Source organism: Lathamus discolor, chromosome 1 (assembly GCF_037157495.1).
Source record: "Lathamus discolor isolate bLatDis1 chromosome 1, bLatDis1.hap1, whole genome shotgun sequence".
NCBI classification, from domain to species: Eukaryota; Metazoa; Chordata; class Aves; order Psittaciformes; family Psittacidae; genus Lathamus; species Lathamus discolor.
Window position 1 is genome coordinate 86806545 of NC_088884.1, and position 15854 is coordinate 86822398.

At 39.8% G+C, this 15854-nt stretch overlaps 1 protein-coding gene across 1 annotated transcript in view; it reads right to left on the reverse strand.

Moving 5' to 3' along the window:
* Nucleotides 1-15854, reverse strand: part of BBS12 (Bardet-Biedl syndrome 12) — a 32242-nt gene that overhangs the window by 6972 nt on the left and 9416 nt on the right. Inside the window, exons 3-6 of the mRNA XM_065684506.1 lie at nucleotides 9567-9636; nucleotides 5687-5788; nucleotides 4136-4215; nucleotides 1430-1519 (exon numbers count right to left, since the gene is read on the reverse strand). The gene's annotated coding sequence lies outside the window, so the exon portion shown is untranslated. The remainder of the gene's footprint in view (nucleotides 1-1429; nucleotides 1520-4135; nucleotides 4216-5686; nucleotides 5789-9566; nucleotides 9637-15854) is intronic.

Below are 15854 nucleotides of genomic sequence, written 5' to 3' on the forward strand. Positions count from 1 at the left end.
CCCACTTTTTCTTAATCCCTGCCTTCTTTTTTGAACTTCAAAGCCTATGTTCTGATTCCCTGACCAATCGTCATAACCCTGTAGCTTAGTTTTTCCATAGACTTTTTAATTTTCCTTTCCCCTAACACTTTCCCTCCTCACAGTAGTTCCCAACTGCCTATTCCACTCTCTTGGCATGGCAGTAATCTCCAGTCCTAGGAGATTGCCCATCACCATCACGCTGGCACACCTGCCTGCGTACAACAGGTAATGCCTGACAGTCCCCAGGCAGCTCTGCTTGGGAGCTCTGCTCTTCAGGCCACCCCACAGCCCTTGCTTCCTGGCACAAACCAGCCCAGGGAACCTGACACTGTCCCACAATGTCACATCACTTTGGGTCCTGCCTGTCCTCAGGGTTGAAGGATGACAACAAAGGAAAAGAGAGGCCATTTTGCATTGTGCGGTATCTTCTTTTCAACAATTCTCCAGCCCTTCACTATAGAAGTTCTAACTGACACTCTTCTGAAGCATCTGGACAAGTTGAATGTTATAACAAAATCAGTCACAAGACTTTCTCTGAAATTGTTTGAAATGAGGCAAAATTTCAGCTGATCAATTCCAAGCTCACATGAATTCCTTTCTGACAAAACAGCTGAAAAACTGAAACCATTTTGAAAACTCATACAACTCTTATCACAGAACTCTTCTTACAAAACTATTCTTCTTTAAAGATGATATGATTGCAGATTACCTCAGCAACAGCAACCAATTGCAAACTCATCCATCATCTAGGAGGGCTTCATTACAGGAAAAAATAACAAAATATATATGGCTAACTTTATTAGCATAAATATTAAGGGCTTTCATTCTGACTAATTGCACACCTTGAGTCATTTCACTGAAGTCAACAAGTAACTTATAAAACCAACAAAAAATTGGTAAGCAAACAATATTAAAATAATTACCCCCAAAGACCAGAAAGTCAAATTAATTGCAATTAATGATAGCAATTTATTACATGAAATCAAGGTGGCCTGCTGGCATTTTTAGTGCATATGTTTCTGTGCATGTATTATACTCACAAGGATGCTTATAACTGAGTGCTCAGAAGTCTATTTTGTAAGATTCACTAGGCATCTTGGCCAAGAGGAATGGTAGATTTTAGCTGTTATTTCCATTCATAATTGAATTGCAATTTTTCAGACAGAATAATCTCAGTGTTTTCACAGTGACAGCAAATTTATGAATCAATTTATGGGCTTTGTCATCTAATGATTCATTTATTTAAAAAATACCAAACTAATATCGATGATTCTTTTCATTAGGTTACACATCACATTTTATGTCAGTTGCTCCTAATAAGAAGTTGAGCTTTTCTTTTATTAATTTCTTCCTCGTTGTTGCATTTCCCACTGTTATTGTTGGAATACAAACAAATAAGGAGACTCACCTCAGAGGTATTAGCCTTTTCTTATGACATCAGTGTGTAGGCTGTGCGAAGTCAAGACATTAGTTAGTCACTCGCACCGTCTGTGTGGGCCTCGAGAAAGCAAGATGCAATCTGTCATATGGTGAGCTTTGTACAAAACAGCAACAATCCACATTCAGCTGCACAGATGAAATGCATCCCTTGAGAAGCTTCAGCCTGCCAGAGCATGCTGTTGTGGATGTCAGCTGCTGGGGGTCAGATCTTCATAATGCAAGGAGGGAAAACTTGCTGTTTGTCCAGACAAGAACTAGGAGGGTGGTGGGAGTCAGATCCACAGACTAAAGTTTGCTAGCCAGGCTGTAGTGATATTAAGTAGCACTTTAAAATTTCAGAGCCAACATCCTTTCTCATTTTTAGTGATGTAAGAAAATTTGCTCAGGGATGATCTGAATACAAGAAAGGAGAAAGTGATGAAATTTCTTTTAGGTTTTACTTCCCACGGGAGTAAACCTATTGCATTCCTTGGCCTCCTGAACCTACCATGATGTTGTTCCTCAAGAAGGGGAAGGCAGGGGTCTACCATGTAAAGGAAAAGGCTAACTGCACAGTTAACACTCTGCAAAAGTCTCCCTGCACAGCAGTATGTGGAAGGAAGAACAGGACATGACAGGATATATCCCCAGACTAAATCACCTATTTGGTTGGAACTTATGATGTAACTTTTCACTCACACCCTTAAAATTGCACCTCTTCACTGACTTCTTTGGCAGTCATCTTTAGATTTTATTTTTAGCATACAGATGACAATTACATGAAGGTACTGCAATATTTTTATGTACAGCACTTGCATGTTCCCAAGAAAAGTATACAAGAGTCTTTACAGCCCTACATCAAATTACTTCAGCTTGTGCTGAACAGAATTTCTGCAATATGTTTTCACTAACTAGGTCACAATCCCTACATTATGGATACTATAAGATGACACCAATGCCATGCCCACTACTTCATTTTTTTAAAGCATATCTGTGGAAATGACTCTAAAGGACAATTACTTTTTCTTTTCATAGTGGTACCAAGTAGCCCAAAAGGTATTACTACTTGCTGAGCAATGGTCTCCTTTCTTCCTTATATACTGCTTGCCACTTTTTTAAATGTAAAGAACTGCTATACTTATTTTCAGATAAAAATATGATCTCATACACAAATTTACTATTAAGTAGTTATTTTTATGGAACACTGGGGTTTTTTCCTAGTAGTTGATTTTACCAGAGAGACACAGATGAGCATACTTTTCCCAGCTGTGGCTGTGGAATGGAGAACAGAATGGAGCAGCAGAGAGCAAACAAAAGGAGCTTTAGCAAACAAAAAACCTCCAAAATTCTGAGGCAGGAGAATGCAGTCTGTGTTCTCACCCCAACAGTCACCAGAAAGAAATGGCAGACCAAGCTTTCTACTATAGTAGACAGTATAAAATAAAATAAAATAAAATAAAATAAAATAAAATAAAATAGCCTACTGAGTGCAGCCCAAAGACATTTGGTTAAGAAAGCCATAAAAGAACCTTTCTTATGTTTTTTCTGTAAGCACTAGGGCAAACCCTATTCAAGTTTTGCAGTATTTAATACTGTGTACTCTTGCTGTCTGGTTTCTAGAAGTCTCCGTGTCCATAAAGGCAAACAGATGAGACAGTTGTAAGCATTATGGAGTTGTTATCCTGATGAGAAGCTCTAAATCAGACCTTCTCTGTAATCCTTCCTTACACTCTTACCTTCAATACACTGCACATAACTTTCTAGAGAAATTAATATTATAGGGTATCTCCATTTTGCTTACCATTTTTAAACAGTTGATCCCCAGACAACATCTCCCATGGTCTCCAAGTTAAGTACCCATAAAGCATCTCAGCCCTCTAAAAGTGGAGTCAATTAAGGCCTCAATCTAAACCCTTTAAAATCTATTGGACTCTTTCAACTGATCATGGTAGCCATTGGTTTTAAGACATTTGAATTCCCAACCAGTTATTGCTATAACTCCTAGCCCTATGCATGTGAAACTGCTTGGGTATAGCCCATGAAGTAAGGACAACTATTAAAGATGTGACAGAAATAATAATGAAGTGATTAGTATTAGAAAAAAAAAAATCACCATAATTTGTAGCTTAAGCCAGTTACAATTGTACTTAGCAGATGAAAGTAATTTCTCTGAAGAGAACAAGAAGAGGCCCCTGAAATTTTAAGAAGGGGTAAACAAATGCTTTTGGCTGCCATATGTCCAAGTCACAACACCAAATTCAAAAAAGCTGCAGCATGCATGTTACTATATCACATATTAGGCAGTGACAGAAATGAATACTTTTGCTTCTTAAAATTAGTAAAGCAGGCTACCTTTGTTCTTCCATTCACATACAAAATAGATCAGCAGTAAATAGTCTCTAACTGTTTTATTTCAGCCTCTTTATGTCCTTTGTGTACTGTCTTTAAAAAAAAAGATTAGCATAGATGATGATGTACTACAGTGTGGGGTAATTGAAAACACAATTACGCTACCTCTCAGACACAAATCTTTTTTCTACGACAGTTACATGAAAGAAAGGCAAATCAGGCTGTAAGCAATAAGATGAAAAGACTAGAACAAATTCTATGCAATTAGCTTGATAGACTAGATGGAACTGGGTAGCATTCAGATGTTGTATGAGTATAAACAAAGTAGTTGCTTGCTTTTTCTTACCTCATGTCTGATTTTGATCTATTAGAAAAGCAGTGGTACTGGGAGTAATTTAGCTGTAGTTAAATGTCATTGACTTCAACCTGCAAAAGATCAAGCTCATAATGGTTAAGAGTTTTCCCACTTTTAAAAGCATTCTTTTCAACACCTTACAAAGCAGAGGCAGGGCACAGTGGTCTGATCCCAACTGCTTTTAAAATGTCCAAATATCATTAAGACCTTTACTATAAAATTCCAGTGGAATGGGAATTAAGGTTCTAGGCCAAAAGAGAAAAATGATGTGTAATAAAATAACACTATGTTCCAGCCTAGTCTAAGAAAATTCTACTATCACATGCTTCTAGTGTTTTAAGACAAATCAACCAAATCTTGCTGAAAAAAAACCCTTAAAAATGTGTAGGAATATAAAACATCATCCAGAAATAGCACAGCTCAGAGGAGGGTTACACATAGCAAACAAGTGAAGTTCATATTGAAATGCATGAGACATGCTTTCTTTCACTGGAACACGTTTTATGATTTTCACATCAATCTACTCTCACTAGAAATGACTCCATTTTCACTGGCCATAAGGTATAATCTCACAACAGAAAGAAAGAAGAAAAAGAGTAAGTGTTCTTAGACATAGTACCTGTTGCTAGCATCCTGGGATGCAGGTGCCATTTGGATGGCAGCTACACTACTCTGTAAGTTAGGGTAAAGATATAGCCTTAACAACTCTTTTTTTCAATATCCCTTTGGTGCACTATTGCCCTTGTTAATCTTCAAGTCCCAGATGTCAGAAAAAGAAGAGGTTTTTAACTCCAGCGATTACAGCCACAGCCCATGGAAAGCAGAAGCAAGCAAAAGTCTTCTGGTACACCCAATTCCCTCCTCAAGACAGACAGACATAATTTTTTCAGATGAGACACAACCCAACACTCCACAAAAAAAAAAAAAAAAAAAACCAACAAAAAGTTGGTGGGTTTGTTGTTTTTTTTTTAAGTGTATGACACAATGGAGGAAAGAGGATAGTGCTGAGGGTAAATTCCAAACAGCTCAGTGTGTTTTCCTGGATTGTCTCTTACGTAACCTCAAAATTCAGGCTCGCAACAGCCTGCTGGGAGCAGAGGGGAGTGGGTCGGGAACTCATTGACAATACCAGGCACATGTGCATATACACACACAGCCACCACACACACAAGGTGACAAGAATTAGCTAGTCCACTGCAAATGTCAGCCAATTTATGTAATATCCTTTTACTCAGCATTTCTTATTCACTGGAGAGTGAAAAACCTCAATAAACAATCTCTGGAGAATTGAAAGTGGAGAAGTTAGTTGGATTCATAGTCCTTCTCCAGTCACTTGCTGCTACTGAATGCTTGGTAGTCTATACATTACTTCAATTAAATAACCAGTGAACAAGCAGACATTTATTTCATAAGTTATCCATGCAATTAGTGTTAACAAGTTCTAATTGTTATTAACAGCAGCTGTCATTTTAAGTTGACTAAACACAACAGCTCTGGGCTGCTGCTGTTCATGTCATCCCATGAGGTGCAAAGAAGACTTACCCCAGAATCCAATTTGTCCAGAGAATAGTTTTCCAGATGGTAGAGAGCCAGAAAGTATAGACCAGAATGACAGCAATGCTAAGCCTTGCTGATTTAACACACCTAGGAAACAAAGGAAGAGCTGAAAAGTGGGAGGAGAGTATGGAGATTACCAGGCTGGATATAAATAATATCAATTATTTCCCCAGCTTGCCTTTGTAGTGAAGAAATACACTGGTGGCATTCTTACACCACCTTGAAACAGGACGAAGAATCTCACCTGTTCAGTACTTCAGAATTACATATTGGGCATATCACCAAATATGACCTTTGTCACCACGCTATATTATTTTTCTATTGTTGTTTTTAAATCACTTTCATTTCAGAGCTCTAATTTCCTGTTATAAGGGACTGAGCAGTGGTAAGCTGTTATGAATACAACAGCTTTTTTAAAAAAATAGGAAGAAAGCAGATTTTCTACTCATCACACAATAGAAAACATTTTAGTTAACTGGCTTACAATCAGAAACAAAAGCTGTTATGATCAAAATAAAATTTACAATACATATCAGACAGAATTCTGAAATCATATCCCTTCACAGGTATTGAAAAGTCTCAAGAAAAATTTAGGGTTAAAGTTCCAAAACTAAGTACAGAAATTCACAATAAAACATGTGGTCTCTATTTCTATAACAATGTAATAAGGGGAAAACAAAACATCTAATCAGCAAGCACAAAAGTTTGATTTGTAAGATTTGTTACAGTATTTATATTTACCATGGACACTCTTAATGACTTCAAATATCCATAGAAAACTCACCTGACAAGCCTTCCCTTAAAGCCATAGGTTTATACTCCTCTTCACAAAATTCATTTTTTCCCTACTCAAAATGTCTTAGTGACAGGTTGTACATTTAGGATCATCTATATGATGGAAAAGTTGTTTGGGTTTTTGGTGGGTTTTTTTTTTCTTTTTTTTCTCTTTTGTTTTGTTTTGTTTTAATTCAATTTTAAGGTTCCAAGGAATTGTGTAATGTTTGGTTTTCTATTTTATACCTGAATGGTCAAACCATTTTCTTGCAGTTATTTTAAAACTCCATGATAAAGTTTATTCAGTTTCATAATCAATCTGATCTACATGAAGAAATTGTATTCTGCAGAATTTTATTACAGTTATCTTCAATTCTAATTGATACTTCTGGGTTTGATGAAGACAGATCTATTTAACATATGGATCTAACCTCTGAAACTGAGGGTAACATGTTGAAACATACCCTGTGAAAGTCCGGAGTATGCATAGAAAGTTTAAAAATAAATCTGGTTTACATAAAAAAAAAAAAAAAAAGTTCAGCTATAATCTTAAACATTGTGTCAACATCCATTTCATTTATTGACAGTTGGTCAATTGCTGACGTGAGGGCTGATTCCTGAGGTGAGTAGCTCGAGAGAGGACGCCTTCAACACCGGAGCGGGGGGAGATCGGCGTCCAGGAGCCTCAACTCCGAGCGCCCAGAGCTACCGAGGGAGCCTCAAGCCCTCGACAGGACCTGCCCAGGAGCCGGCAGCTCCGCTGAGAGCAGGGACTCACCGGGGGCGGAGCCAGGAGCAGCGGCACCAGCCCTGAGGGGGTAAAAACCTGCCCCGGGGGGCGCGGGCAGACAGGGCGGGTTGAGGCAGTTCTCGCGGGCGGGCGAGCGAGCCCCCGTCGAGCCCCTGTCGTACAGCCAGGGCCCGCTCTGGGAGCTCTGCTCTGGCTGCCCCGGTGGTGGCCAGCGTAGGCACCCAGACAGAGCAGATGAGAGGGGAGGCTGCAGTGCAGAGCTCGGAGTGTAGAGGGTGCCTGCGCTGGTCTGGTGAGGGAAAGGAGCACGATGGGCAGGGCTGCACTCGGTGCTCCCTGGTGCAGGTCCTCCTGCAGCAGGTGGCTGAGCTGTGGGTTGCTATTAGCGGGCTGCAAGATGTCAGGGTAGCTGAGAGGAAGCAGGGCTGCTTGCTCCAGCCCCATACTGTGCAGGGGCCTCAAGCTTCCTCTCCAGCTCATGAAGGAAAGAAGGAGGCCGTTATCCCGGGAAATTGGAAATTGGTGACAAAGAAACATAACAAAAGAAGGAGGAAAAGGACCATTAAAAGCAAGGGGCTTCCTCCTAAATCTGTTGTCCCCACGCAGAACCGCTTTGCTGTCCTGCAGCAGGCTAATGAGGAAACGCACTTGCACCACAAACAGCCGGATTATGCACGGGTAAAGATCTCTACTGGTGCTGCCAGGAAAAAGCAGCGGGTTGTAGTAATAGGGGACCCTACTTTGAAAGGGACGGAAGCACTCGTCTGTCAGCCTGACCCCGTCTCCAGGGAGGTGTGCTGCCTACCAGGGGCATGGATCAGGGATGTTACAGAGAGGCTGCCTGCTCTAGTAAGTCCCACAGACTATTATGCATTCCTAGTGATCCATGTGGGTGCTAGGGATATAGATAGTAGTGGCCTGGGGAACATAAAGACTACAGAGCCCTGGGAGAGGTGGTTAGTGGCTCTGCAGCTCAGGTAGTCTTTTCGTCAATTCTCCAGGATTCTGGGGGGGGCCTAAAAAAAGCTAGGAGGATTAGCCAGGTTAATAAATGGTTAAAAGGGTGGTGTCATAGTCAGGGGTTTGGGTGTCTTGAACACAGGGCCGAAGTTTGTAGGCCAGGTCTACTAGGGGCTCATGGAGCTGCTCTGGTAAAAAGAACATGAAGAGTGGTTTTGGTAGGAGGCTTGCCAGACTGGACAAGGAGGCTTTAAACTAGATATGTTGGGAGAGGGGAGCATCATTCCATCCCAACACACCCAGTCAGTTGCCAGCACCTATAATAAATGCTTGGAGCAATGTACAGATATTCCAGCCGCTCCAGCCAACGAGCCAGCTTCATTTGGAGCTCGGCTCAGATGCCCCTATACAAACGCCTGTATGCCTGTAGCATGGGGAACAAACAAGAGGAATTAGAGGTGTGTGCACGTCTACGGGGGTATGATATAATAGGCATCACAGAAACATGGTGGGATGGCTCCTATGACTGGAGTGTTGGAATGGAAGGTTACAGGCTCTTTAGAAAAGACAGGCCCGGCAGGCGGAGAGGGGGAGTTGCCCTTTATGTCAGGGATAGGCTGGAGAGTATGGAACCCTGTCTGGGGACAGGTGAGCAGTTTACAGAGAGTTTGTGGGTCAGGGTTAAAGGGAAAACAGCCATGGGAGACATTACTGTGGGGATCTGTTACCGACTGCCTGATCAAGGAGAACCTGTGGATGAAGCACTCTACAGACAGATAGGAAAAGCCTCACGCTCACAGGCCCTTGTTCTCATGGGGGACTTCAAACACCCTGACATCTGTTGGAATGACGGTATGGCCCGGCACAAGCAATCCAGGAGGTTCCTTGATCGTGTGGAAGACAACTTCCTTCTGCAAGTAATACAGGAGCTGACAAGGAGAAGTGCCGTGCTTGGCCTCGTGCTCACCAACATGGAACGGCTCGTTGGAAATGTGACACTCCAGGGCAGCCTTGGATGCAGCGATCACGAGATGGTCGAATTTGAGATCCCCAGGACAGTGAGAAGAGCGTGTAGCAAGCTCACTGCCCTGGACATCAAGAGAGCAGACTTTGGCCTCTTCAGGAACCTGCTTAGTAAGGTTCCATGGGGTATAGCCCTGGAGGGCAGGGGACCCAAGACTGTTGGTTGATATTCAAGGATCACCTACTGCAAGCTCAGGAGTGTTGCATCCCAGCTAGAAGACTTAAGTTCTTTTTCTAACTTTTTTGGTAATTAAGGTTTCTATTTGTTACTCTTCCTCCTTCCAGAAATACAGCAGTAAATGGTAACATAAGTTGTCGCTACAGTTATTTGGCTGACTTTCCTAAAAGAGTATTTACCTCAAGCAGGTCCCAAGAGTCATCAGATCCAGTCTGGCTTAAGGGTTCTAACACTGAATGCAAAATGTTCCTTTAGATAAAAGTAAGAGAGAATATGTTACTTCAAAACCTATAGGAAATTAAAAAGAACTAGAGATTTTGTTGTAGTTTAAGCATAAAAAGATTATGTCTCAAATCATCATTGTCAATGACCCTTTATTTAAATGAATCTAGTTGATATGAGCTGAACATACCATTTTCCAGAAGGCATATTTATATATGTCATAAATGTAGAATATCATTACATGCCATTATCTAGTATCTCTTAAAAAAAACCCAGTAAGCATCAGACTTGCTCTAAATCCTCCTGAATTGAGTCTCCTTTGAATGAAATATGGACTTAAGCAATACTTGATGAGGTGTCTCCTCCAATAAACCCCACTTGTACAGAGCATGAAGACACCATAGACCTTGCAGTATGAAAGAGGTAGGCGATAATTTCTAAAACTGAGATTGATATGATCCTCCACCATAAAGAAACGAGCAGAAGTCTGAAGGATTTTTATTTTATTTTCAACTTGGAGTTTGTTTTATTTAGAGATGTTTGCTTTATAATTACATCATGCTGGCTGAATGGTTGTGTTATGGCACTCAGCCCAGAGATCCTCATGGATGCAGCTTTTAACAGTTTCTTTGTGTTACACATAAGGTCCAAATTTGTCTTTTTTTCTTTTTTTTTTCTTTTTTTTTCCTTTTTTTTTTAAATATTAATTGCAAGATTGAAATACAAAAAGAGAGCAATAATAGCAGTGAAACAGTTTTAGGCTTCAAGTGGTTACTCACCTCTAGAATTTCTTGTGGAACTGAGTTGCTTCAGATTAATGCAGTCTGCAACATACATATCCTATCAACCTCTAAGTATAGTTTGAAATATTTGCTATATGTAATGCCTTCAGAATTATGTCTGATGTAACAGTAAGGGATTATCTGGTGTAATTGCAGCAACTACGAAATTTCTCATAAAGAATTATCATTGATACTTACTGTGTGCAGCAGATCTTTGCTGCCTCAAATATACCTGCAGGGCAATGAGCAGACATTATTACAGTGAAGTAATAAACCTTTAAAGACCTACATGGAGGTAAGATGTGGGGCATGACCTTACTTGGTTAACAAAAGCTAGGTAATGCTGGAAAACTAAAGAAATGCAAATGGAGATTTTCTCCCTTGAAGGGAAGATTGACAATACATCCTTCCTCAGAGCAGCTCTTCCTGAGACTGCACAGCGTATAGGCAGTTCCCTGTAGGGTACACTGGAGTCATCCTAGTGTAGGACTAAATGATGCAGTGGCCTGAGAAGGTCACATGGTTCCCACGGGTATCCCAAATATAAAAAAATCACTCATTATATTCTCTGGCTTGGCTTATACACTATCCTAGATAACATCAGGGAGGCAGTCCCACCCATGGCTGGTACTGTCCTCCAGACAAGGCTACACAGTGTCTCTGTCTTAACATGCACTCCATTTGCAGTGTCATTTCTTTCACAGGACTGGAAAGTCCTTATTGATTGCAGCAAATCACAAGTAGCTCTAGTTCTTCTCAGAAGCAAACATTGGGCTCTTGATCCCAAATATTTCATAAATGAGGATGTTGTGGGGTTTGGCTTTAAGTCCTTCACTTTCCTGCCAATTTCAAATGTGATTCAAAACCAAGTTCATTTTCTGATCTATTGCAGTCTTTCTAACAGGAATTTGTTAGAAGCAGAATATACAGGGGACTGCAAGAAAATAAGTTGGAAGAATTTCTGGAGCTGGCACATCCAAAAGAATTCAAGAGGTTAGCTGAGATGACGAGGCCATCATCTTTATATTAATCCCTTCTTTCTACATGCATTTTGGAGGCCCAGGAAAAATTCTCTCTTGCCTGAATTTTTAATACAAAAAGCTATTAAGGTAAAGACAAACTCTATTGTAAAAGATATGCTGTTTGACTGTCTTGTCATTAATGAACATGAAATTGACAGTTAATAAAAGATGATAACAAACTAAAGCAATCCAAGAATAAATCCTAGAGCACGTATGATTCCTTCCCATTAAGTTAAATTTCAGTGGGACTTTTGCTATTGTTCTCAACAGACCACAGAGAGAAACTCAGACTGTAATCAGCAGAGATTTGGAGGCAAATAAAAAGGAATAAATGCAACAAAGAATCCTTCTTAGGCTGCTGGCAACAGCACAGCTACAAATTTAGCCTCTGCTTGTGACGTTCAAACAGATGGGCGTCACCCAGGTGGAACAGATGACACATTAAACACCAGACAATCTCTCACTCCATCATATTTGACCCCAAAAGAATTGCAAAGCTCATATTTAAGGAAGAAATTTAAGAATTTAAGTCATCCATGTGCGTTTAGAGACATAGGTAGAGCACGGATTGTGTGATACAATGATTTATCTATATTAATTTAACCTACACGCATTATGGAAAGATACATCTGTAGCTGAGCTTCCTATGAAAAATAAAACCTTTTTGATCTCTCTGTAAAGCAGATATTTTGTTGCAAACAACAAGGGGATGGAAGATTATAATTACTTCAATTTAAAAACAAAACACAACAGAGAAATAAAGTACAGTGAGAGAAGAGAAACAGACTAAAGTTAACTCCGCAGATTTACCATAGTTCTCTCTTTATGAAGAGGCATCAGCAGAGCAACGCACAAGGGCTTAAAAAAATTAAATAAATGGCAGCCCCATGTTACTCTGGGTCCCTCAGTTCAGAGATAGACAGAGAGCCCAGTAGTTGCTCGGACTGTTTATCTGGTTATTATTAAAGACACAGTGCAGAATAGTTTGCCAGATCCTGGCCTACAAGGCTGCTCTGGGGAATCAAGCCATTCCCATGGGCTGACAACTGGCCTCAGGGAACAACAACCCACTCACAGGAGAAACTTCACACAACGCTGACCTTAGGAGAAGATTAGCTGCATAACACATACAGGTCTTTGAGGATAAGTGGCATTTTAAACAAAGCTGGATCAGATCAGTTAGAAACAGATTTAAACCCAGTGAAATTCCTGAGGTGTCAAGCCAGGTAACATCTATTGTATTTTCTCCTCAGGAAATTTGTTGGGGTTTTGTTTTGCTTTCAGATAATATTTAATGTAAAGCATGTAGGTTTTCATCTATTTTGATTCTTGCTGAAAGTAATGAATTTGCAAAGAAGGTGTCCTGGGTTCAGCAGTAGCAGTCATTTTTCTCCTTCTTAGCAGCTAGTGCAGTGCTATGTATGGGGGGGAGTGAGTGAACGAGGTTTGTGGTTGGGTTTAAACCATGACAGAAGGGAAGGCAAAATGGGGGATGAATCTATTCTAAAATACGCTTAATTAAGAGTACTTTATTTTTACAGCCCACATTTTAAAACCCTCAATAACTAGAAACATTTGCTGTTTTTCAAAGATTGAATATTTCAGAAAACTGTTTTCCATCCAATATCACAAGAGAGAAATATCCAAGACCAAAATAATGTCTCACAGATTTTATTTTGTGTATGAATCAACTAGTCTAAAGGAAATACTACCTTCTTTGACTAGAAGCATGGAAGAGTTCAAGGATACAGTATGTATTTTTAAAGAAAAACCTAATACACATGTTTGGAAAGGGAAAGGACAAGACTTAAGTTCCTGGCAGTATTTGCAGACATCCACAGACATTTTGAATAGAGGTATTCTTCTGGGGGCTTTCACCTTGTCTGAAGGTTTTGTATTTGTTCCAGGTCTTGTACTGTTTATTACATTTTAGAAAGTTAAGTTATTCTTTCCTACTTCACTGCAAACTAGAACATTACTCTTGCTAATTCTGGGGACTCAAGAGGAAACAGAGCAGGGGAAAAGCCAGACACAGATGAAAGCATAATTCTAAAAAAGCAATTTAAGTTTCCACTTAAAAAAAAAAAAACACCAGCAAAAAACCCCACAACAGAGGAGGAGGAGGATTTTCAATAGAAGAGGTAAAGATTTTCAACACATCTGCAACAATAAAGTCTGTTAATTTTCTGCTTGCAATACTAAAACCATTGCTGTCAAAAATGCCTGATCCAGCAGTGCATCACATCAGCAATACAGGAATCATGACAAGGGGCAACTTCTTACACTTTTGTCAGACCAAGACAATTAAACAGACAGAGATCCAACACTGAAAATTAATATCAAAGCCATAAATAAAGAGATCGCATGGAAAGTAAATGATTACAGATTATAAGGGACTCTTTAGAATACATGTTAAAAAGAATTAGAGGAACTCAAAACCCTGCACATATACTGCAGTCTCCTTTTAAAATACTCTGGAAATGAAACAAGTCATTTATTCCATCCTGTCAGTATGCCAATTTGTATGTAAAGGAACCATTCTGCTCTACTGAGTTTGCACTGACGTTGTACAACTACTAGTAGCTCCACTTGGCACACTGTAACTGCTGTAGTTTAATCTTCACCCTATATTCCAAAAAAAAGCTACTGTGTTCACTGTCAAGGTTTGCTACTACCCTCTGAGAACTCCCTGTCCTAGATATTATCCTCTCAGAGTCCAGACTTATGGGAATATTGTATAGCCAAGCAATGCAGGAGCCTTTTAGATAAATTCCATCAGCTTTATCAGGTTTGCAAATCAAGAAAATGTCTTTCCAGGTGAAGTAGCCAAATCTTACATGACTTCAAACATTAGAATCATAGAACCATTAAAGTTGGAAAAGACCTTTGAGATCATCGAGTCCAACTGCTAACCCAGCACTGCCAAGTTCACCACTAAACCATGTCGCTAAGCGCCACGATTCATTCATTACTCTAATAATTTTTGCTCCTAAATGGTATCCAAGGCCTCATTTTGTTACACACTATACAGAATAAAGAATCTTCACAGAGCTGGCAGTTTAAGAGATAAGAAACAGATTGATAGAGCTCGATATGACTGTCTCAAGAGCTGGCTCTCCCTTAGTGACATTCCCTGCAGAAGACACTCTCTAACTACTAGGGATGGTGGGCTCTTAATCCTCTTCAGATTCTTCTGCAGAAAGGATGGCTCAACCTACTGCATCTTGGAAGCAGATTTTTTCCAGGTCATCAAGTACTCAATTGCTATTGCTATTAGAGATTATTAGAAGTTTATCTGAGAAAGCATGGCTTTTAATGAAGGTTGCACTCCTCATCAGCATTAGCAGTCCTCAATTTTACATTTCTTTCCATTAAGAAATTATCAGAAAGACACCCTTCTCCAGTACCCAGAAGAGCAAAGAACAATCATGTTTTTGCGATAATCTGTTTCTTAGGGACCAAGCCTTTAACTCCCCAAAGCAATGGAAACTTCACTGACATTTTTATGAAAAAGGGATTGGTTCCTGTATTAATTCATGACCAAAGTATGATCCCCCCTTCCTCTCCAGTCTCCTAAGAATAACATATCAGCGTAGTAACATTTTGTCACACATGACAAATGATTTTACAGCAAAAGCATCTGTAGATTCTCATTCAAAAACTGAATTTGTGGTAGCAACTCATAGCAACACATAAAACAGGAAGAAAACTGCTTGATTGGCCTTTTGAAAGAAATCCAATTCAAAACAAATCCTTTTTTAACTTATTAGCTGAGAGATGGACATGATCATTTGAGGAAAGACAGGGTATGGAACATCTTGTTTGTATAATGCCTCTTCACATCACAGCTATCTGTTACATTCCAAGTATCATGTTGTAGGGCAGTCTAAAATTCTATTTTACAGTAAGCTAAGACAGTTAATTAAAACAGCACCTCCTGGCACAGACAGAAGTCACACACTTCTAAATTAGCCCCTTAAACAGTTTAATATGATGTCTGTTTAATGATCAGACTTAACAAGTAAGAGACACTGGAATTTTAAGTAATTTCTTTCAGCTTATCCTGAGTTTGAAACTCCTCTTTTCTTCCACAGTTTCACTGTCTTTATCAGTGGTTGTGAGAGGAATCCGGAAGGCTGGAAGTCCTCCTCAAGCTCTCTTGGGAAACAGTCCCAAGTATCCATCACTGGAGCTGAGATTTGAGAGCCCTTCCGATATTAGGCACAGAAACCCCATGCATAGTAATTACTGATCTGACTTACAGCAATTCTGTTGAGTTTATTTATAGCACTGCTCTGAGATGCCAAATACTTAGAAGACAGAAGATAAAATAATTGCACAGCCAGGGCCATGTCTAAAAACATTTTTAATTTAGCTGCCTGGTACTTCAGATAAACAAAGAAAGACTTGGGCTTCTTTTCCAGTAAAGTTCTCTTACTGC